The 22,550-nt window shown below is 38.4% G+C and overlaps 1 protein-coding gene across 3 annotated transcripts in view; it reads left to right on the top strand.

The window, feature by feature from the left end:
* The window catches only part of NCOA3 (nuclear receptor coactivator 3), an 85,729-nt gene that overhangs the window by 13,501 nt on the left and 49,678 nt on the right, over window positions 1-22,550 (top strand). For all 3 annotated transcript variants that reach the window (XM_037403287.1, XM_037403286.1, XM_037403285.1), the window contains exon 2: window positions 5,623-5,664. The gene's annotated coding sequence lies outside the window, so the exon portion shown is untranslated. The remainder of the gene's footprint in view (window positions 1-5,622; window positions 5,665-22,550) is intronic.

Below are 22,550 nucleotides of genomic sequence, written 5' to 3'. Positions count from 1 at the left end.
TCCTCCTTTTGCTTTTTAGGCTGAGCAGACCAAATTCTTCTAGCTTCCTCTCAAAAACATTTATTAGCTGGTCTCCCCCATGCACCTGTTGTTTTTTAACTTCTGGTTAGTTTGTAGGTTTGGGGAATGTTGTTATTTCCCAACTGTACTTTTTTTGTCTCATACTAAGAAATACTTAACGAGTTGTCTCGAGAATAATTTCTGTTAACATCTCTGGAGTTGTGGGCCAGGAATTGCTTCCTATAGTGTGATGTAGATTTGGTGCCATTCTCTAGAACTGCATTTGGAGATGTCTATTTTTAAATAAACGTAACCAAGACTTAAGTCTTGTCTTCAAGACCTTTGAGAGGTGGGATTGGTTGGAATTTTTATACAAGTGGGTTCCGTGGACAACTACTGTTGAACCTAAGGAGCTCCATCCTTGGAGTACTACTAGTCTAGTACCACACAGAAATGATGGGTGAGCTGGTACTTCTATTTCTAGATGAACAGGATATACATATATTTGAGGGAATGAAAACATGAGAGCTAAGGATATCAGGTTAGTAGTAATCCAGTCTCCTTCTACCGTAAGTAAAACAAGCCTAGACTGTAGCGAGAGGGTAGAAAAAATACATGCATTCGAACTGTGGATAGAAGGGAGTTAAGAAAAACCTCTGCCTTAATTAAGGTTGCTCTTTAAGAGGCATACATGTTAAGTGTCTGTATCTTTTTCACCAAAGTAAGCAGACTGTTCAAATTTTAACACAGGCTAGTATTTTCATGTTGTAATTTATCCATTGCTATAGTGTGAGGCCATAGCAAAAGAACAGTTTCCATCTGTGCCACAGAACAGAGGTTTCGAGGGCATTTCCACAGGATATGAAGTAGTGGCATATACAAGCACTTCCTTGTGTACAAAATGAACAGTCTTACACAGGCAACTAAGAAATTGTACATGGGGAAGCATTTACTAAGAGGTAATTTGAGCCACAGGGCTAGTATCTGCATTGCTAATTAATAGGCACATGCTTGCAGTCTGAGGTACAGCCTTATCACCCCAAAGCTGTCAGTGCAATCCCCTAGCTGTACCATGACGGGATGGCTATCTTGTTGCACTGGTCTGCGAGCCTGTGCTGAGCTCCGGGGTAAATTTATCCAGATTGTAAAATAAATTCTTGCTGAATGCAACACCTTGGCTGCGCTGCTGGTAAAAGGTAGCTTCAAAGCTACCTAAGTCATATTCATGAAAATGACATTAAAAGAAATCATTGTAGAGTGGATATATCATTATTATCCACCTATGAGAGAAATATTTGTATTTGACTTTATGTGCGCTCGAGGATTTTCCAAAAGTAAACAGGCTGGACTTGTGGGTCAGCCTTATACTCTAAAATACCATGAAAAACATGGGTGTATCATTCCTATTTAAGAACTGTCCAAGAGTTCATGAGAGAAACAGTCTGATCTTCCATAGCTGTTACAGATTTCTTGTGGACACAGCTAATTGATACCTTTTAACAAAACCAGGTGAGTTAAGATCCTAGACAGTGGCAATGTTTTATTCCAAATATATGTACTGGTTATAGCCAAAATAGATTAAAGTTTAGCTATGCTAATTGTCTCAGCCACTTCAAAAGTTTTTCTTTGCAGTAACAAGGCTGCTTCAACTTTCTAATGTAATATTTTGAACAAAAGGTTGGATGCTTTCCTATAGTCATACTCACTCTCCTGAAAATTTCTTCTGTTATGGAGCTTTGCTATTTAGTAATTAGTAATTTTAGTCCAATCCAGTCTCAACTTGTTTTTTCTGGAATAATAAAAAACTTGCAAATCTTCCAGGCTTTTCTTTCTCCCCAAATAAAGTTAGCAAGGCACTTCACCACAGATTGATTCATTTAGAAAAGATTTTAATGTACTGTTATTGTTAAAAACAACAAAAAACCCACCCTGCCAACAAAAAAAACTCTGCATGAAATGGAATGTTTCTCTTCTAGAGTTACACTGGCTCCACAGCATCAACAGTGGAAAAAAAAAAAGTAACTAACAGCCCTGGAGAGACTTTGAGCTATATCAGTTGAAACAAGGACACAGCTAGGGCTATTGGTTAGTCTAAAACAAAAACAAAACCCCACCCACAAAACACCACAAAAGAATACAGCTGAAAAGTGGCTTGTTCTAACTTGCCTAGTATATTAAGGTAGCATTTTTACCACGTTCGTGCTAAATTAAAGGCTTCACTTCTGAACTGTAGATTTCTGAAACTGCTCTGACTTTTTGCTGTATAGTTGCACAGGATGTCCTCATGTATTTCAGTATTACTTTCAAGAACCATGAGGAGGCATGGAGCACAATGAGTTCTTAACACAAGATTGGCCATCATCAGTTAGTTTATAGCTGGAGGAATTTGCACTGAGATTTGTTACATAAGACAATGTTCTAAGTGTGTTTTGCAGAACAGATGAAGCAGCTTTAATATTAAAACTTTAACTCTTATGACAGGATATACCAAGTAGGCTCAGCCAAAACAGCCTGTTTTCCAGAAAAAATTACCACAGGCACTTTTTTTGAAGCATCTGGAACAAGCCGAAGTTGTAAAGCTCTTTACCCACATTTCTAATCAAATCAAATTTATTTGTTGGCAGCTATCTTAGCAGTTGTTTTCTCATTCTAAGTGCAAGAATTTCTTGAGTGTGACATTATCTGGAATCTGTATCACTCCATGCACTCAGTGCTTGCAGTCCTAGATAGTATCTCTGCTAAAAGGCTAGAGAAACAGAGGGACAAAGCACAGATCAAGAGTGAGATAAAACAAAGAATACTTAAATTTTGTAATAATTTTAGATAAGCAGGAAATACAGCTTCTAGAATTAAGGTTTTTTGGTTGTTTTCTATTTGGGATGATTTGTTTATCTTGATATTGCTGCCATATATCCAGATGTGACTGAACTGTCTCCAGGCAAAGTTTACCACAACACACTTCTATTGCTGTAGCTACAAAGATTACTGTCATCTTGGAAATGTTAAATTCCATATTAGTTACAATTTACCACGACAGAGCAGAAGCTACTGATGTCAGAATTGGCAGAAGTTAGTTTAATGCTCTCAGAGAAAGTTAAGTTCTTGCTTAAGTGCTGTAAAATAACATGGAGATGGCCACTAATTCACTGTTTTGCTAGCAGTCATCTGAAAGATTGCAGTATCTGCCATGTGCATATAAATGTGTCATGGTCTCTGCTAGTGCTAACACTATCTCTAGGAAAAATGGGTTGTTCTTACACCCTAGACTTCTTGAAAGAGTTCTGGCCTCCAAACAAGGCTTATCTATCATGTGATATGGGTGCTTATGCATACAGGAGTGCTCAAAACCCGTTTGTTATTACCTAAAAGACAAGCAGATGCTTATGCCTGTTCCCCGTTTGTTAGCATCCTCCAAATGCAGAAGCACTGGGATTGTTTTCAAAGGCATTATCTTTCTTTCAGTTCACTGTTATGTAAACTCTGCTTTTTCCTAGTAAGTCAATCATGAGCTTGTCGGGGTTGGTTTGATCTTGTGAAATGCTTTAAAAAAAGTGTCTTCAGCAGGTCTTACATCAGTGTCCTAAACTTCACTGTTAAAAAGGTATGCTAACAGAATTGTTCCATCGGTGTCAAACTATATGGATGTGAAAACTATATTACTATTAGCTAGAGCAAAGGGGGTGTCCAGAATTCTATTTTTTTTTCTTTTTGGGGTGTGTGTGTTTACTTTTGAAATGAAACTTGTGCTTATGAAACACACAATGATTATGAAAAAATAATAGCAAACGATTAATTACTAATTTCTAAAGCAATCTGTAAGCCTTTGTTTGGTATGCTGTGACAATGGAAGATTACATTAGCTGGCTAGGTCTAAATAACTTTAACTGAATTATTAGCTAAAATGGGCTAAAAAAATATTTTTTAAAATACATAAATCTCTCTATCAAACTAACTTCCCAGCTGCTCCTAATTCTTTCTTAAATATTAAATTACTGCTAATGAGAAGGGACTTGACTGAGGTTAAAAATAGAGCATGTTGAACTTGAGGCGAACCTTAATAACTTTTCCAGCTTTTATAAGGACTGTATTGTGAATTGTGTACTGTTTAGTTTGTTTCTCACTGATTAAAAGTATTGAAACAAACTGTTTATTGCGAAATAAAGTTGCTGTCATTGCTTTGTTTACATTTTTGATACCTTATCTAAATGTTACTTTACAAATTTGATGCAAAGTTCAAGCTTAGAGCTGGGATTTCTAAGTCTTAGTAAGGCTTTTTTTTGTTCCTAAAGGCAAAACGTACTGCTGAAGATGTAGAACTGAAATGTGTTTATTGTCAAAGCCTAAAACAAACTTGTTTACTTGAGCTTTGGATAAAGCCAGTGTGGCAGATTGGATATTTCACTATATGGAGCTTGTTACTACGGTCTTGCAGAAGTTTCCAGTGTTCTTTGAACTTGGTTTTACACAGAGATCTTTCTTTATTCTGCTTATTGGAAATTCATGTCTTGACTTAACTGATGTTTGCTAATTACTTTATGGATGTAAGACTGATCTTGACTGAAACAATTCTGCAGAGCTTATTGCATGCATGAAGATTTGGTAAACTCTTAAAGAAAACACCTCTCTAATACTTGTTCTGGGAGTAGGTCCTTACCTCTCAACATTTATTCTTGTCCTCTAAGAATGTAGATTTGGTAATTACAGGTAATAATTACAGTCACTGTCAGCGTGGTCATTGAATAAGAAATGATGGGATTTAAAGGAACTTTCTCTCTCTTCTGAGTGAGTGGCTGTATATATCCCTAGCACTTGATTTAGGAGACTTGTCCTTATTCTGAGTGATGCTCTTGTAGTTATGCCTAGTGATGTACTTAAGGGAGAAGCAGGCCTACTGTAACCAACAAATTTTTGCCCAATTTTCTTCCACTCAGTAAAAAAAAGAATACATCTGAATTAATTATTCTGTCAAAATGACAGATCAGTGCTAAATAGTGTTCAACAAGTTGAGTGTTGTGAGTTGCCAGTGAAGAAAAAGAACATGAGATTGAACATTACGGCATATTTATACAGTCATGTTATGCCTTCTTCTTGAGTATAAGTAATTCAGGTCTAGGCAGTATTAAAAAGAGGACACTGGACTTTATCTTTCTCTTTTTTGGTGGTTTGGTTTTTTAAGATCTCTAAATTGTTAAAAGTGTCTTTTTTTTTTTCTTGAGAGTGCAAGGCAGATCTATTCAAAATAACCACAAGAAAGTCATAAAAAAATCAACAGGAAGAAAGTGTTTTCCTCTTCAGTCATTTCATTTATTCTTCTCCTCCTCATTATCAGATGGCAGAGTTAAAAATAAAAAACCTGATACTTCCACATAGTTGTAGAGCTTAACTACAGAACTGACTGCCACAGAGTATTTCAGTTGTATTAATTGGTTAACCCCCCCCCCCCCAAAAAAAAAACACACAAAAACACCAAAAAAACCCAACCAAACCACCAACTTATATAGAAGAGAAATCCAGCTGCTGGGAAACTCAGTCCTTTTGAACCAGGAAGTTCCTGAGCTGTGTTGATTTTGAAGTTTGAGAGTATGCTGCAACACATTCACATGCTTACCTTTTTCTTTCTAGGCATTCCTACTGACTTCTGTTGGTGAGAGAACACTGTGCTAAGTAAGTCTTCTCTTTTACGTAATTGTCCAGGACTGCTTTAATTTGAGGGTTGATACAGAAAAAACATTGATATTTAGGGGGTTAGGAAAAGGGAGAAAATCATTTCAACTCCCTTAAAAAAAATGAAGGTATTTTCTTATGTTCTGTATTAATATTGTATGTAGTTTGCTCTCCTCCACCTCCCTCAAACTCGGGGAAATGCATGGTATGACCTGGGCTCAGCATGTATGATGGTACCTAATGCTATAGGCTTTTGGGGGAAACATGGGCCCTTAAGGGGCGTTGCTTTTAAAAGTTGTGGGGTGGCGTGGTAGCATCCTTCTGTGTGTATATCTGCCTTTAGTTTTTAATTCTCTTATCACTGATACTAGAGTTTTCTTCTTTCTGAAGTAACCAATGGTGTGAATACTTTCTTCAAACCAGTTCTTTTGAAACAATGGTGATGAAATGGGATTTCTTAGCTAAAGCTGTTTTGGGTCTAGAGTAGGTATGATGCTAATCACTGGTGGGTTTTGGTTTTGTTTGGGGTTTTTTGGTCATAACTTCTGAGGTAGCCAATCTAACTTTCAGTACTTGAATAGAATAATGTGCCAAGCTCCATACCTGTTGCTGGAGAGTAGTGAAACTGGTAACTTGTCTGGACATTCTGTTCAGTGGGATTTTGGTTTGGAGAAAGGAAGCACCTCCTTCAGAACAATCTCTTGTGATAAGATCAACCTCTTGGCTCTGCAGTTTAGTAGGTACCCTGAAATAAAATTCAAGTGAGCTGGCTTGGTTAGAATAAAGTAAGGTTAAAGCAAAATGAAGAAAATTAAAGGAGGCAGTGGAAGAAAAACATTTGGAGAATGATCTCTTCAAAGCACAGAAAAGATTGTGTTTTGATTCAGGTAGCTGTGCTCATTAAAATGTTACAGTTCCTAAGCAGTGATTTGCAGACAGATGACACAGGTTAATAATACATGGTGGAGAGAAGGGATAACTAATTCTTGTTCTTCGACTGGATGGAGACACTTGTCTAAGCATATTGTCTGTCATAAATCTACTTACAGTGAAGAAAAAACCTAAATCACAGCATTTCTATTCTGTAAGACAGAATTAATGACGTCAGACTTAACTTTTGTATGCTCTTTTCTTGTGTTCCCTCTATGGTCTGCTATGTTTATCGTATTACTGTATGTCCACTATTTGTTTATAGGCTTCATCTATATGAGAATCTAACAAAGTTAGCTTCCTCCTGGTGAAAGCTCAAGTGTAGGTAAGGTTTTGTAGCTTTCTGAGATTTTAATGGACTGTCAGGTACACTGAAAATGCTTAGCAGACTTAGAAAAGAAAACGTGAAAGCGATGCAATGCCTAGATCCAATATTAGAAGCTTTTCTTCTAATAATTTTGACGGGGCCCAAGAACGTAAGATTCTGACTGCAATGTACCTACACATTACTTCCCTTTCTTTTAAGAGTTTTGTGTTAAGTGTGATGTACTGTAGTAGAAAGTCACTTAACTGGACAATGGCAGTGTTTACTGACAAGAAAATGTGTTTACTGACAAGAAAATGCATTGAATCAACTGCTGTATAGCTGATATACTCTAGTTGTATGACGTAAAGGCATAAGTGGGGCAAATCACTTGGTTACCATGCTTGATACGCATACTAGATACTAATATAAAAATCTTCCAAGTGTGGAGGTGTGGCTGAATATTAAATTTAAAGCTTAGCATCAAGTTAAACTTTGAATTAAACACAGAATGACCTGAAAGTCTGGTAAAAGAGAACACGAGTTGTTTAAGTCATGGCGGATGCATCTTGGACGTCTCATTGGCAGACATACTCAAAGAATGGTTTGCCTCCAGCTCAGGGTTTTACTGAATGGAAGATACAGTTCTGTTGGTCTACTTGTATGGAAACTAAAGATGCAGTGCACTTAAGAAATAGTAGTAATAAAATTCAACAGCTCTATCCTGGTATTTCCTCCAGTGCATTATATAAAAATACATAAAATTGCTTCCTAATGTTGTGAAACTACACAACTACTTAGCCATTTATCTACAAACAAGGAAGTGACTGGCTTTAAAACAAAACATTACAAATGTTTTTGGCACTTGAAGAGGGAAGGATGTGATCCCCTCTTCTGTTTTTGGCAGTCACTGACCTCTTGTACTAACTTCCAGAATGGCTGCAAATCTTCCTAAAATTACTTGGAATTTCTGTGCTAATGATGATAGTGTCATTTTGGAGAGTTCTGCAGATAAACATCAGTGTTTGAGAAGTGCCATTTGTATAAGAACTCTCATGAGCAAACCTGATTTTTCTGCCTGCTGCAGGAGTCTTGGGGAGCCTAGTGCAAGATTTGCTGAAAAATGTCTTTTTAATGCAAGTTAAGATGTTGCTGCTTTAATAGAACATTAGACAAACTAGAAGCGTAAGGTTTTTATGCAGGGGAAATTATTTGGAAAGAAAAGTTTGGACAAAAAAAAATAAATAGAGGGCATTGAGAACCTTATTCAAAAGAATGCTTTTTCTCATAAATGGGGGTTGAGGGGGGAGTAATCTTTGATGGTAGGAATTAATATTGGAATACATACTTTGTGTCCAGTAAAGATGGGAGTGTTAATGGGTGTATGCAAGATGTAAAAAGTACATGACATTAATAACACATACCTGCTTAAATCAGTACAAAAAAGAATGTGGTAATACATCCTAAAATCAAGACAAAATAGGACCAATTGTGAAGTACTATCTTGTCTTAGTAGCCCATTGTTATAATGGTACCAGTTTGTCATTGGGCTGCAGTACCTAATTATCCAATGACAGGTTTACAAATACCATAGCAGAATTAATCTAGCATCAATACAAACACTGCAAAGAAAGTCAGACCCAGTTGGTCAGGGTTTTGTTCAGTCCTTTTGAAGGTCTCTCAAGAGAGAGATTCCATAGGTCGTCTGGAATAGTGGTGTTCAACCATTATTTGAAAACTGAAATTTTAACTTGTTGCAGGTAGTAAAGCTTGCCTCTTGCCCTTCTGTTGTAGGCCTTAGAGGAGACTGTGACTCTCCAGTCTATAGTATCTCTCTGGGTGCTATGTTTCTGTTTGGTGTCTTTGTTCAATGCTATACAAACCTTTGGGTTCTTCTTTTCCTTCTCCAATTCAGCTTAATTTTTAAATAATTGACTCCTGAAATTGAAGACTTGAGTCTACCAGTGATGTGCAAAATAGTGTTACAGCTTTCAGTTTTGTGCAGGAAGTTTTAGCCGATGCTGTGTGTTACAACAATTGGTATACAGCACATGGGCAACATTTAAAATATAATAAGATAACCTGACAGTACTGTGGAGAGACGAATTAACCTAATCGGGGAGTGATTTTATTCTGCCTTTATTTTGCAGTTTAGCTGAAGGTACTCTGCTAAGCTCTAGTCACTATGAATGTGAAATATAGTAAGATATATGAAAAAAACGGGGGAAGGGGGATTTTTAACTAATGAATTGCTTGGAATTATTGTTATATTACAGACAGCCAACTGTCACATCCAGCTTTGAATGGCAAGCATTTGTCTTGAACTAAATGAACACCTCTTGCAGCCATACTAAGTGTACATGTGTACGCTCAATCAGTTAATTACAGCATTGAGCTAGGAACATTTCCATATTTCAAGGTCGAATTGTGTTTTAGAAATGTCACCTTTGTATTAAGTAGCTGTACTTACTCCTTACAAAGAAGTAAATTACATATAAGCACTGATACTATGCATGGAAGACTTAAACTATTTTGATTTCCTTTCTTCAGTAACTTCCTTTTGGTTTTGGTCTCTGATCTTGTACTCTCAAATTTGAGAGGCTAGTTATGCCAAAACTCAGGAAACTTAATTAACAGGCCTTTGATTATTATTAGATCAGAGGATAACAGATCTAATTCTAAAAGCAAAGGGTATGTGTGTTTTTAATAATTTTTTTTTAAATAGCTATTTTAGTAGTCTGATGAAAAGAGATACCAATTAGACTTCTGAAAAACTCTTAACACACCAGGCATTTAATTCCCATTGAAGTCTGTGCGTATGTACCTTCCCTCTTGCCCTCTCCCTGTATCACTCAAACACCTTTTCAGAATATGAATCTATGTTTTTAAAATGGTAATGTATCCAGAGCTTTGATTAACATTAGTTGTTTTATGGTGCAAAATAGTGTATGTACTGACTTAAATTCTATAGCTTCTTGTGCAAATACCTGAATGAATGTCTGTAAGTACTACATCTGCTGACTGGCAAAATGTGCCCAAGGCAAGTCAGTGTGATTTATGGACTGTATTTCTTTCCTGCTTATGTGCCCCTCCTTACTGATGGGTGTAAATATTTCCAACAATTAAATCACTGTTTTAAATGTCAGTTTAAAATCTGCTGTAAATGAATATTCTTAATCAGAAGTTGCTATCTGTCATAATCAAGAGAGTGTTTTTTACTCTTTATAGGGAAAAAAAACCCGTATGTTTTAATTTGAATGTTGCTGGAACTCCCCATGTACCTGTGTTGGCAAAGACTAAGTAAGGATAAGAGCCTTCCAGACTTCAGCTCTCCATTTACGAGACCATTATCTATCACTGTATAGGAAAGTGAACATCACTGCTGAAACAGTAATGTACTTTGGAGATGATACAACAGACAAATAAGTCTATAGTAGTCTTTTCTGTGACCTGATGGGTGCTGCTTCCACATGAAGTCTAATAAGCAGTTACACAGCAATGTGCTTAACTAAGTATGTGTACCAAGGGTTAAAGGAAGAAGTGTTGAGAGCTGGAGTTGACAATACTATTTTAAGTTTTTTGAATGACCTCACAACCTTAGTATTTTCAGTGTAACTTTTTTGTATGCCTTTAAAAAGCATGTGGAAAACATACTATGATGTGCCACAAGGAAATTTCTGCTCTGTTTGCCAGCAAGGTTGTCACCTGGAATCCCACAGAGCAGACTGACACCACTGTGGTCAGTGGTCCGAGCTTGCTTTCTACATGGGCTAGCCACTGGGCAGGAGCGTGGTCTTTTTGTGCTACTGGCCGAGACCTCCATCTGCCGTTGCAACTGGGATCTTAACCTGGGGGAGAGGGAAGGGTGGTCTTTACTAAGCCCTTGATTCTGTTGCTGCCTGGTGTGTTGTGGATGCTGTGTATGGGTGGGGCAGTGTAACCTGTAACATGTAAAACGTAAAAATGTCCCTGTTCACTAGCTACTGTTCTGGGCATTTTAACTGCTTCGTAGCTGGCAGGTTTATAGAGAAGCTGCTCTTGGTCTTTATAGTAAGTTGATACAGCATGTTCTAACTCCTGCAGCACGGAGAAGCGGTGCAGCAACAAAGCTAACTTGGTTAGATAAAACACTTGAGTGTCTTGGCAAGTGGTTTAAAACTAAACTGGGTGTGTTCAAAGACTTTAAAGGCACTTGCCATCTATACAGGTATCTTCACTGGAGCAGCAAGATGAAGCTTAGCTTGGTCAGATGTTTGATCAGATGCTCTTCTAAAGCTTTAACTTTGCAGACTGAATAAAAGGTTGCATTTTGTTCACCTGAATTCTCCACTCTGTTTTTAAACATCTGAACCAATTTTATGCAAGTCTTCCACAAAAAGTTATTCTGAGGGGTGTGTGAGAGACAGTCATTAACGTATTACAGCAGGCTTCTGTGATGGAAAATGTTAGGCATCCTTAACCACAGATGTAGCTCTGCCTGCATAGGTAATGATATGCTTTAGTGTATTTTTCTATTTTAAGCAAAGATGCCCACCCGAAACCAGCAATGTTCTTTTCTTTTTAGTGCACCAGTTTGTTAAACTTATCTTTCATTCAGTAGGTCTTCTGAAGTTTAGCCTGGCATGAAACTTCAGTTGCAGTGTTGGGTGTCTCAAGGCTGTTTTAAAGATGAAGTATATTAAATTGAATGTGTGTGTATGTGTTCAAAATAAAGTCACTGGGGCCCCTTTCCTAGACTTAACAGATGTCCTTGTGGAAATGTCTGTTGGTGTGTGATTTTTAATGTTTTTCAGAAACCTGTTCTCCCCCCACCCCCCATTTGCTACTGCAAATTGTAGAATCTTTATCTTTACAAACAAAAAGCGAAAAATAATATTCTCTTTTATTTGGTATAGATATTATTTCCATGACCTGTAAGCTTTAACAGTGTCTGGGAATGGAAGAAACTGCATCTGTTTGGCCTCATGCATAATGCAAATGTGGCATGTTTTTAAACTAACTTTTAAAATATCTTTAAAGTTACAGGTGAACACAGCTAATTTCTAATTGGTTTTGTAAACAATAGGTATAGTCTTCAGAAACTGGAAAAATGCCTGCTGTAGACTTCTGGAAAGAGCTTGCCTGCTTTCTTGAAATATGTTTTTCCTAAATGGCTTCAGCATAGGACACAGTGTAGATCGGGTGGAGCCTCACAGTCTCAGTTGCACTGAGACATGCTGTTAATTCAAGGGCAGTCTCTTATTAGGTTCATGAGCTGCATAATAAAACATACACAGGAAAAAAAAAGTACATTTTCAAGCGAGTGGCATAAAGTTTAGTAAAGAGTCCTCAGAATTATTAATTTTTTGCATTCTGGTGCATTATTTTGAATCTTTTCTGCTTGAAAAAATGATTATACAGTCTCAGACTTTACTAGATCACCACATAAGTAACCTATTAACTAAACACTTCTAAATATTACTTAAATTTTGTAATCACAGTGTTTATGGAGACAGTGTTAATATTGCTAGTGTCATCTTCCCATCCCCCAGCTTTTGAGCTCAGAGGAGTGTAGTTTGCTTGCAGCTGCAGTGGTAGGCATCTTTCAGGAAGTGACCTTGGCTTGTATTAATCAAATTCAGAACACACAGAAAAGCTTCTTGGTAACATGCTGACTTGATGTAAAATTTTATAGCATCCATTTTCTTTTAAAATGAGGCCATCTTATAAAAAGGGAATTTGTTTGATATCTCAATTTAAAAGAATTTCTCTAAAGTGACATGGTATTTAGAGAAGGTAAAGCAACAAAACCAAACTGCTCTCTTTACTGAGAGGAAAACAGCTTTTTATATGTGTAATTAAGCCTGAAATTACTATTGGCAAAACTGTATTTTAGCCTAGCTAAACTAGGAAAATACAATGTTACTTGATAACATTTTCACTGGTGTCTTACCATTTTTGAACAAGAGAAGAGCTTGGAGTAGGGCATGATCTCAGTCATCTAAGACTCTCATGATGCCTTTAACTTTCTGACGATGTATTTTAATCAGTTACTGCATCTTTTGTTAGCAGCTCTCAGGGCATTAACTTAACCTCATAGTAGCTGTATTGAGCTGCTATGCTTAATTGCATAGATTGAGAAAGGAATCTACCTGTGTCTGGTCAAGAAATGACCTTGCCCACCAGCTGGAAATCGTTTTTCATTGGCTGCCCTTAAAAGTGGTTGACTCTTCCTGAAGCAGGTTTTAAGAATTTTGCATGATAATCTTCTTGCCTAAAACTATTTTGTGAATTGAGTTACAAAAAGAAGATTGTTGGTAGTATTTTCAGCTGGCATAGCTGTTTCTAAGAGTATCTGTCTTTATCCTTTCTGGGGACCTATACAGGGGGCTAGGACAGGAATCTCTTTCATCATTACAGAGTGCTATGAAAGCCTTTAAGGTTCTGGGGTAAGATAATTTACCAGTTTTCAAACTGCATCTTTCTGGAGGATTAGTAATAGCTGCCACCTGACTAATGTTTTTTCCTTTAGGTTGTTATGTGCATTATCTTGAACAATCTACCATCTGGTTGCTTTCGGGGTTTGGAAAACTGAGTTCTCTACTTGTAACTGGCATCTCTTCTGCATGTTGATGGCATATTTACTCGTTTTACCTCTTCACAATTATATTCAGGTTCTCGTCATTCTTTCTGCAGTGTGTTGGAGGTCTGAGTATGTTAACATACATGGTCTCAAGTGTTTCCTGACTTGACTGCTGCCTGTTTTGGAATAGTTAATTCCATATTGTTTACCCTGCAAATATATGCAGTGACTTGCCATTCTATTTGGTATCAAGTCAAAGTTGCTAATTATTCACTTCAAGATCTCTATGTAACCTACACCTTTCTGCTGTGCTGAACATACTCTTAGATTACTTTGCTACAGAATTTGCCTTAACTACACACTTTATACACTTCTCTTCATGCTGCCTCATATTACATTGTCTGTTGTTGCACCAAACTGAGAACTCTCCATCCACATGTTCACTGTAGAGTGCTTTAGTCCTTTCCTTATAGTCTGCAAGGCCAGTGAAGGGGTGATAAATCTGTTGCTCTCCGTGCTTAAGCTGTAGTTGACACTGACTTTCCAAGATCAAGTGGGTGCAAAACCACAATCATAGATTGTGTTGTTCAGTATTTGCTTTTGTCAGCATTTTCATCAATCTCCCAGAGAAGAAAACTGGTCCCAGCACAGATTTTGGCATACTCCACCGTGGACTGATTCAGTGAGTCAGTAGTCCCTGAGATGCAACTACATTGCTGGTGATGGTATTTTGACTCTGGAATTATCTCCATTAAAATTTAAACCAGAACTGGTTAGGAGATGACAGAACCTGGGACCATTGATCCAGCACATAGGCATATAGTGGAACAAGAAGCCTGTTCTGTGTTCTTCCTCTAGTTCTGTAATCTTAATATAAACAGAGACTAAGATAAATGCATCTTGTCTTTTCCTCTGCCACCACAGCAAGACAGTTCAGACCATTTTCTACTTCTGTGGCTAGGTATTACCTGTTTTCCTAAGACTGTTAAGACGTGATGATTTCTGTACCGAAGAGCCACAAATTCAGTGTCCACCCTTGGAATAGATTAAGGATGACTTGTTTTGAAGTCTGTATCTTGAAATGGAGTATTATTGATGGTACTGTGGGGACTGGACAGTGGCCAGCAGTACTCCTTGGGCTGCCCAGCCTTATGCCAGTGCCGACTGCTGGCTTGGCAAGAAGCAAAGTAAATCACTGCAGCTGTGGACGGTGCATTCAGAATCCTTTCCGACAATTCTGTGCTGGTGTTCTCCCTCCCTCCCCTTTCGCAAGGTCAGGCTTTCCTGTTTGCTACTCTGCGCTCGCTGCTGTCACCTAGAGCTCTGTAGTTCAGTGCTGCTTTGACACTGCTTGGGATCAACCCTACCCCTTAGATTACCGACCTGGTTTCCAACTGAAAATTTGTTTTATGAATTCATTATTGGAATTTCAACCGAAATGGGGGTAAGGGGACCCGCTTCTGCAGCTCCTTAATTCTGACTCCCAGGCGTGGACTGCAGCTGCTGATCCCTTTCGTTTCCACGCTGGTGGGAGCGCTCGGCGCGCAGGAGGCGGCGGGGAGGCGCGGGGCCGCCCCGGCTCCGCGCGCCCCCCACCTCCCATCCCGGGCCGCCCCGGCCCCGCGCGCCTCCCCCCCCCCCTTCCCTGGCCGCCCCGGCTCCGCGCGCCGCCCCCCCCCCCCCCCCCCCCCCCCCCCCCCATCCCGGGCCGCCCCGGCCGGGCCGTAAGGAGTTAAGGGCCGCGCTGCCGCCCGCGGTCCTGGCTGCAGCCGCCGCGCGCTCATTGGTTGCGAAAAGGTGAAATTGAAACCACTGTAAACTTTTGACCCTGTAGCAGTTCTTGTGGAACGCCTGCCCCTTGCCAAGAGCGGAGGGCTTTCTTTCCCCCCTTTTTCCTGTATTTATTCTCTGTGATCGTGCCGTGCCGCATGCAGCCTCTCCAAGGGAGGGGGAGGACACGCACAAGCAAGTAGTTTGCGTGTCCAGCTAACGGGAAAGCTGGAGTACGTCTTAGCTGCTAGTACCAGCTTCCTCCTAAAACTCTGATCAGTAAACAAGCAGGAGTCCATTTTTCAGCTTCCAACATGGTTTTTCTGTGGTTAAACCCCGCCCCCAGAAAACCACCAGCCCACAAAAACCAACCACCAAATTGATGCTGACTATCACGGCTAATTAGAAAGTGGGGAAGGGAGGATGAGTCATGGGCATGCTGGCTGCAGTGAGCTTGGTCGCTTAATAAACATGCTGTTTTAAAAAAGATTGAAGTGGTTTCTCCTTACTGAAATCCAAGGTAGAAACGTCTCATTATTACTACTTAACTTGTAAGTTGGTGTCCTAAATAGGTATTTACTTAACTATTTTTCTGTTTGTGTCTTCCTTAGACAAAAGAATATATTTGTTCAGTTCAGGAGACTTGTAGTGCCAGCTGAACTTCATTGCCAGCTTGCAAAGTGTCAGAGGCCCATGGTAGCCAGTGTGAGGAATTTTTATTTACATAGGGAGACTCTAACAAATTGTGGACCTAATTAGAGTGTATGTCTTTCATACAGTGCAGTGTTGGTCACAGAAAAAAATATCAGAAATATCTGTGGCCAAGAAAATTCACCTTCCCTCTAGGTTTGCCAAACCAGGCAAATTAAAGCAGCATTACGTTTTCAATGAAGTATGAATACACGATTTAGTTAATCCACGTTTCTTTCCCCTTAAACATGTCTGGCTTTTCACTGACAAAAGAATAGCTGACTTGGTTACTTTACTGCATGAGCTGCCATTTTCTCCCTCCCCCGCTCCCAAGCACAGGTATCGGCCTGCTGTTCTTGCTGGAACATTAAACTTACTGAATGTTAAGTGCCACTTAATCAAGGAGTCACTCAGCACCTTACTTAGAGTTAACATTCAGAACTCTTCCTCAACAAAGAAACTTGATTCCCGACTACTTCAGGCTGATGTTTTCACCTCTCTAGTGGCTTGTTCTTTCATCAGATTTATACAGCTTGTTCGTTTTCCTAATGAGAGATTCGGGTGGGGAGGAACCCTCAACTGCTGTCATTTGTTTTTTTTAAAAAAACCTCAGTTTAATACGCAGTTCGGTGGTTAAGAAGTGTTTGGTTTACGGCAGTGCTAGCATAGTAGGACAAGATTGGGAAGGTTCAGTGTGGGCTGTTCTCAGAGCGCTGCTGTTCTCGCTGCAGTTTTATCTGGGAATTGAGGGAGTCTCCTGAAGCAATGCCAGCAGCATCAAGGGAACAATGAATATAATATGATTAATAGCAGATCCCCTGCCCCCTCTTGTGTGCAATTCTCCTTGCAACTGCAAAAGAAACATGTGCTTGTAATGATAGTTGGTGGCCTCCCTGTTTGTTCCAGCTAGTGTTCCCAAGCAGCAGCTATTATATAGTTTATTTTTCCCCACTCCCTGTGATTCTTTGTTCTGTTCTCCCTGCGCCTGTGTGTGCGTCCTGTCTGCTTCTCCTTGTCCGTTTCACAGCAGCTCATCTGCCTTCACAGTGGAGCTCTAGTGAAGCCGCAGATCATACTGCCTATCACAGTGAAATGGAATAAATGCTCTTCTAAAGGGAAGAAGAGTGAGTAAGTGCTAGGAACTAAGAATCTCCTGTGAACTCTTATTTCTGAAGTGCAGTTTAAATGTCTCTGTCTGAAAGGCTTCTTTTGAACGGTTGTGTGATTGCATCTTGGTAACATTGGGTGCACATGCCTTTTAGCATTAGATGGCCACGATCTCTAAAAATATTACCACGTATGCTGGCAGCAGGGTGGGAAATGGCAAAAAAATGAACAGTGACTCTCAAGCTAAAGAAACAGGGACTTCATATTTATAAATCCTGTTAACTTCAAAGTATCTTACTTTAGGGGGAGTGTTACTGAAGACTATTGTTGAGAGCTAACTGCTGATCGGGAGAAAACTGCTAATGTAATCTTTACTTCTGATGAAAACAGCCAGAAAGAGGGGTATCGAGGATACTGTTCTAGCACATTTTGTAACCAAAAAGCATTAGATGAGCAGTCACAAACTGAAAATAAAATGAAGAGTTCTATACTGTTTTATTCTGTGTGTTTATTCAGAGTAGCTTTTGAGGTTGGTTACATCTCCCCGGTTTCCTCAGGGGGGAATTGCCAGCTGCTTTGGAGCTGCCCTTCTAGAATTTTCTCCGCCCACCAAGATTTCCAAACTATGAATGAGAAACTCAAAAAAGAAGTTCATGCCAAGGGTTTTTCGTTTATTCTTTCTGTTATATAGAGTAAGCAGTTCCTATTGTCATGTTTTACTGAGGGATGGGGAGATGATTTAGAGGAAATTTTAGAGCACGACCTCTTACTTTGGGAAATTATTTTATGTTCCAAAACTTGTCAGTACTTCTGTTGTGTGCTTCAAATTTCTGCTGGCTTATTTCCCCTCAGTCTTCTGGCTTTGATCACGGAGTTGTACGGTGAGCTGAACTCTGGTATCTAATATTAAACCTTGCCACTGCACCCTAAATCAGTTCTGAACTGTCATGCTGGCACAAATGATGCTGAAAAAGAATAGACCTGTACTAGTTGGAACCTATATTTTTGTTTGTTTTAAAAATATTACTATTGTATCTCTGTCTTCTCTGCTTTTATTTCTGTTTCAGTTGGTGATGAAACTGTCTGTGGTCCAAGCGTTTCATCATGGGATGTAATAAGCAGCTTTTTCTCTACTTCTTCCTGAATAGGTTTGTCTCAGAGTTGTCCTGTCTGCATCCTTGTTGCAGATCTCCAGCGATGAGTGAACTCTTGGTCTTCTGCAGCAATAATATGGGTTTCTGGAATGTAAATCCTTCTTTGAAGAGCTGTGTTAGATATGGAGACATACCTTTTCTGAGAAATACATTGATTAAATCGAGAGGTCTTCAAAACACTTTCAACCAACGTTCAGGTCCAGTTTGGCTCAAGCCTTGGAGCAGATTTATAGCAGCAGCTTCTTAAAAGACAGTATATATATATATATATTAAAAAATCAACATATTAATTCTATCAGATTTTCTGCTAGCATTGTAATTTTTATAAGTTCTCTTGCATGCCATCAGGATGTAGCAAGATGAATAGATCCAAAATATTTTAAGCTGCAGACATGTTGATTCCTTTAAGCATATGTGTACATACACACAGTCTTGTTTCTCTGGCACTAGAGTGAGTTCAGGAATCAGTGTCTAGAAATCTTTTTTTCTTTTAATATACAAATCAGTATGGAGAAAGCATAGTGCTTCTCAGATGGAACAAAGTGGTATGACCTCAGGGAAGCAGACCTCCTGCTGGGAGTTGTGCTTCGCCTCCCACACTTTCGTGAAAAATGCAGTAAATACAGGGATTGGCTGCTATAGCTGAAAGGACCGTGCATTTATAATCTCTGTAGGTTGTGTTATCTATACAACTGTCATTCTTAAATGTTTCTGGGTTGACAGGTCCTACTAGCCAGGTTGTTACTAGCTTCTGTTGTAGGCTGAAGGCTTCTCAGGCCACAGGGACAGTAAAGAAGTTTTCCTTACTGATTTTTACTGAAGTAGCAGACCAGGATACTTACTCTGCAGTCTTTTTTAGAAGAGTCTGCTTTATTTCCAGCAGAGTTCAAAACTAATCTTAGATTGTTTGGGTGGGGGTCTTGGGAGTGGGGGTAAGATAGGACAGGATTGCTCACAGAAACTCCATATGCTAGCGTTGAACTCTGTGCCATTCACATTCAGCTTTTTGTGTGTGTGTTCTGGAAAGCTTTTCTTACCTATTCTATTTTGTTGTTAGCTCTGCTTTCTCTGAACTTTCCTTCTGATGTTTATTGAGCACATAGTGCTTGTCCTTCAGGATGATAATCAGTATAACCTATCTGGCTGTTTCTCAAAGCAGTACATGAATTTTAAATAGTAGAGAGACCACATCCCTGAACAGAGGGCAGAAACCCCAAGACTGGCTGAAGTGCTGCGTAACTGTTGCATTCACTCATTTGTGGTATGTAGTTGTCCTTACAGTTGTCTACTGAAGCCTACATCTGGAAGGCTAAGACAGCAGAAAGGATCAGCTTTACAGCTTGTGGTATCAAAAATTCTTCGTGAGGTATCACTGCACCATGCCCATTGTTCACTCATTCTAACTGGATGGTAGTTAGAAATGTGTAATTTTCTTCAAGATAAGTAAATAAAAAGCACAATACAATAATCCTTAGAACAATAATCCTGTAATCCCTACAGCAGACGGTTTTAATTCTCAAGGTATGAATAGGGGACGTTCCTGATAAATCAAGGATCTGACGAATATAAATAGTTCTAGAGCAAAAATGAACACCAGCAGAAATGGTATGTGTTTTTGTCTTGCTGGCTCCACATGCTGTTTTAGTCTTTTGGTAGTGATGCTGTGAAAATAGAGGATGAGTATTTTTCGTTTTGGATGTTACTGCTTAAACATATTCCTATTTCCAGCACTAGAACAGACAACTGTAAACATTCCTTCATAATAAACTTCTGGGCTGTGATGTGATAGAGAATTGGAAAATTAGGGACACCTTTCTAAATGTTTTTCTAGTGCTAAGCTTTGTTTGTCCTAGGGAGGAAAAAGGGCCATGTGTACTGAATGTGGACAATTATAAAAAGTTTATTTTATGTGAAGGAAAAATTTCTAATGTCTTACACAGGGAGAAATAATGTTGCTTTTTTTGCAATGCCTATTTAATATAATTATATATTGAGGGCACAAAAAAAGAATTATCTTGGCTATGCAAATGGAGGAGGAAAGGGAATTGTAAACTCTATAATGGTCACAGTATCCTTTTTAATCGATCTGTGAATGTTGTTCATAACAAAAATACCCATGTAGATAGCGACATTTCCAATAATACTAGTTTCAGGAATTTTGAATCAATACTTTTAAATGATACATATTGCATTTGTTGATAACTTTAGTTATACTTCTTTTTCTCTTTTCCAGCTTCTTGTCTAGAATATTCATTAGGTGATTTGTTATTTCAAAACCTGTCATTCCCCTTCTTTTTTTCACAATACTGTTAAAGTAGGAAAGGCAGTGCTGTCTCTTTGTTTTAGATTTCTTTTGTTTTTCACCTTGATTCTCTGCCACCTATGTAATGTCATCCTCCCGGGTCCTGTGTAACCATTGTTAGCATTTTGTGACAGGATTAAAATTGAGAATTTCAGTCAGAGGAATCTTATTTTGAAATATCCTGAAGGTGAAAATGAATAAAATTAAGATCAATATGAAGCTTGCTATAAGAGACAGAAGAGAACATTTGGAGAGAGAATAAACGTTTGAGGTTTTCAAAAGCTGAATAACAGAGCATGGCATATTCAGGGCATGAATAACTGGAGTCTTGGGTGTTTTATGGGGGGACAATGGGGACATCCTGTTAGATAAAAAACAAAATAATTTAAAATTGATAAAGGAAAAAATTGGCATATACACTTAGCAGGCACATGATACCAGACAATTAGTATTTTTAATTATTATATTTTATATATTATAATATAAAATTATCAATATATAAAAATTCAATTTTAATAGGATAATATTTATGTTTATAGTTATAGTTAGTAAAGGATTCATTCATTCATTTATTTATTTATTTATTTATTTATTTATTTATTTATTTATTTATAAAGGTATTCTGTGGTGTATGTTGGTTTCCTATTGATTCCTGGAAGCTAAACCTCCCTCTAAGAGATTCACCCTTTTTCAGTACTGAGTAAGGCAAGGCTCTGATATGATATGGCATGGTCAATTCTGTGTTTCTGTGGCAAACAGGTATTGATAATGAACACATTAGTGCCAGCAGCGCTCTATTTGAAGGAAATAACCCTTCACTTTTGCTTTCTTGTTATTTTACGGGGACCTAATATAAATGTTTATTTTGTGTTTTCAAGTATGCAGAAGACATTTCTGATCTTTCTAGAAGTAAAGCATTTGAAGTTGTAATTCTTATTGTTGCTTGCTTTTACAGTCCATCAGAGCAATATTGATACTGTTTTATTTAGCATACTATCCATGCTGTCTTCATACTGTTCTTCAGTTACTGGTTTCATAAAGCTTCAGGGTAGTTTCTGAGAAACTTTGAAGGTTGCTAGTCATTCGTGGGCTCAAAAGGTTAGGAAAATGTTGACTGGCTTGGCTGTGAAAGCAAAATTAGTCTTTGCTTTTAGGAAACTTAATTCAGTGTGTTTCTGAAGTGCAATCAATAAAAACCCATCCTTTTTTAAAGGTGTTTTAAAGATACTTTTTTTCAGCATTATGAACTAGCAGACCTAAGACAATTTTTTAGTAGTGTCTTAGGATGTCTGATGAGAAACTGAAGTTCTGCCCTGTTCGTACTGTGTCATGGTTATTTGTCAATCCCGAACCACTGCAGTTTGCAGCATGGTGTTTTAAGATACCAGTTTCATTTTGCTTAAAATGCTCCTCTGTGATGTGTGACATCTTAGTGGCTAATAACGAGCAATTTGTCAATGAGTAGCTGGTTGTGCAGTAATGGCAGGGCAGTAAGTGGTAACCACTTCACTTGCTCCAAGATGGTAAGAAATCGCCACTCATCATCCAGAGTTCTGCAAAGATCCTTGAATTTTAAAGAAGATCCAAAGCTAGGAAAGACGTGTAAAGCAGTAAAAATAACTGGTGTTTACTGCAAAATTGCAGGATTTGTTGTTCTTTTGGTAATTCAAGGCAGTGTTATCATTCATAGATATGACAGATGGATGAAGTTTACCTCTCATCCAAACTAAACTTCACTTTGGTTTTTAAGTGTGACAGATTTCGCTTTAGCATTAAGTTATGTAGCAATTTTCGTAAAAGTTGTGCAGATAGAAGGAAATGTATAATTTAAAGACTAAGAAAAAAATTTAATATGTCTCAGTGAAGTATCGTACATTTTCTGTAATGCTTTAAAGCTTAAGACTTAACCAGTTATGACTAACTTGAATTGAACTGTTTGCAATTTCATAGGGTGTTTTCCCTGGTCAGTAGTAGGTACATGGGTGGTCCTTAATTTGACAGGTTTTGACATTCTTAGTACCTCCTTTCCTTTTTTATATTCCTGTCACACTAATATGGGATATATTT

Source organism: Falco rusticolus, chromosome 10 (assembly GCF_015220075.1).
Source record: "Falco rusticolus isolate bFalRus1 chromosome 10, bFalRus1.pri, whole genome shotgun sequence".
NCBI lineage: Eukaryota > Metazoa > Chordata > Aves > Falconiformes > Falconidae > Falco > Falco rusticolus.
Note: the sequence above shows the minus strand (reverse complement) of the source record. Positions and strands in the feature narration are given on the sequence as shown.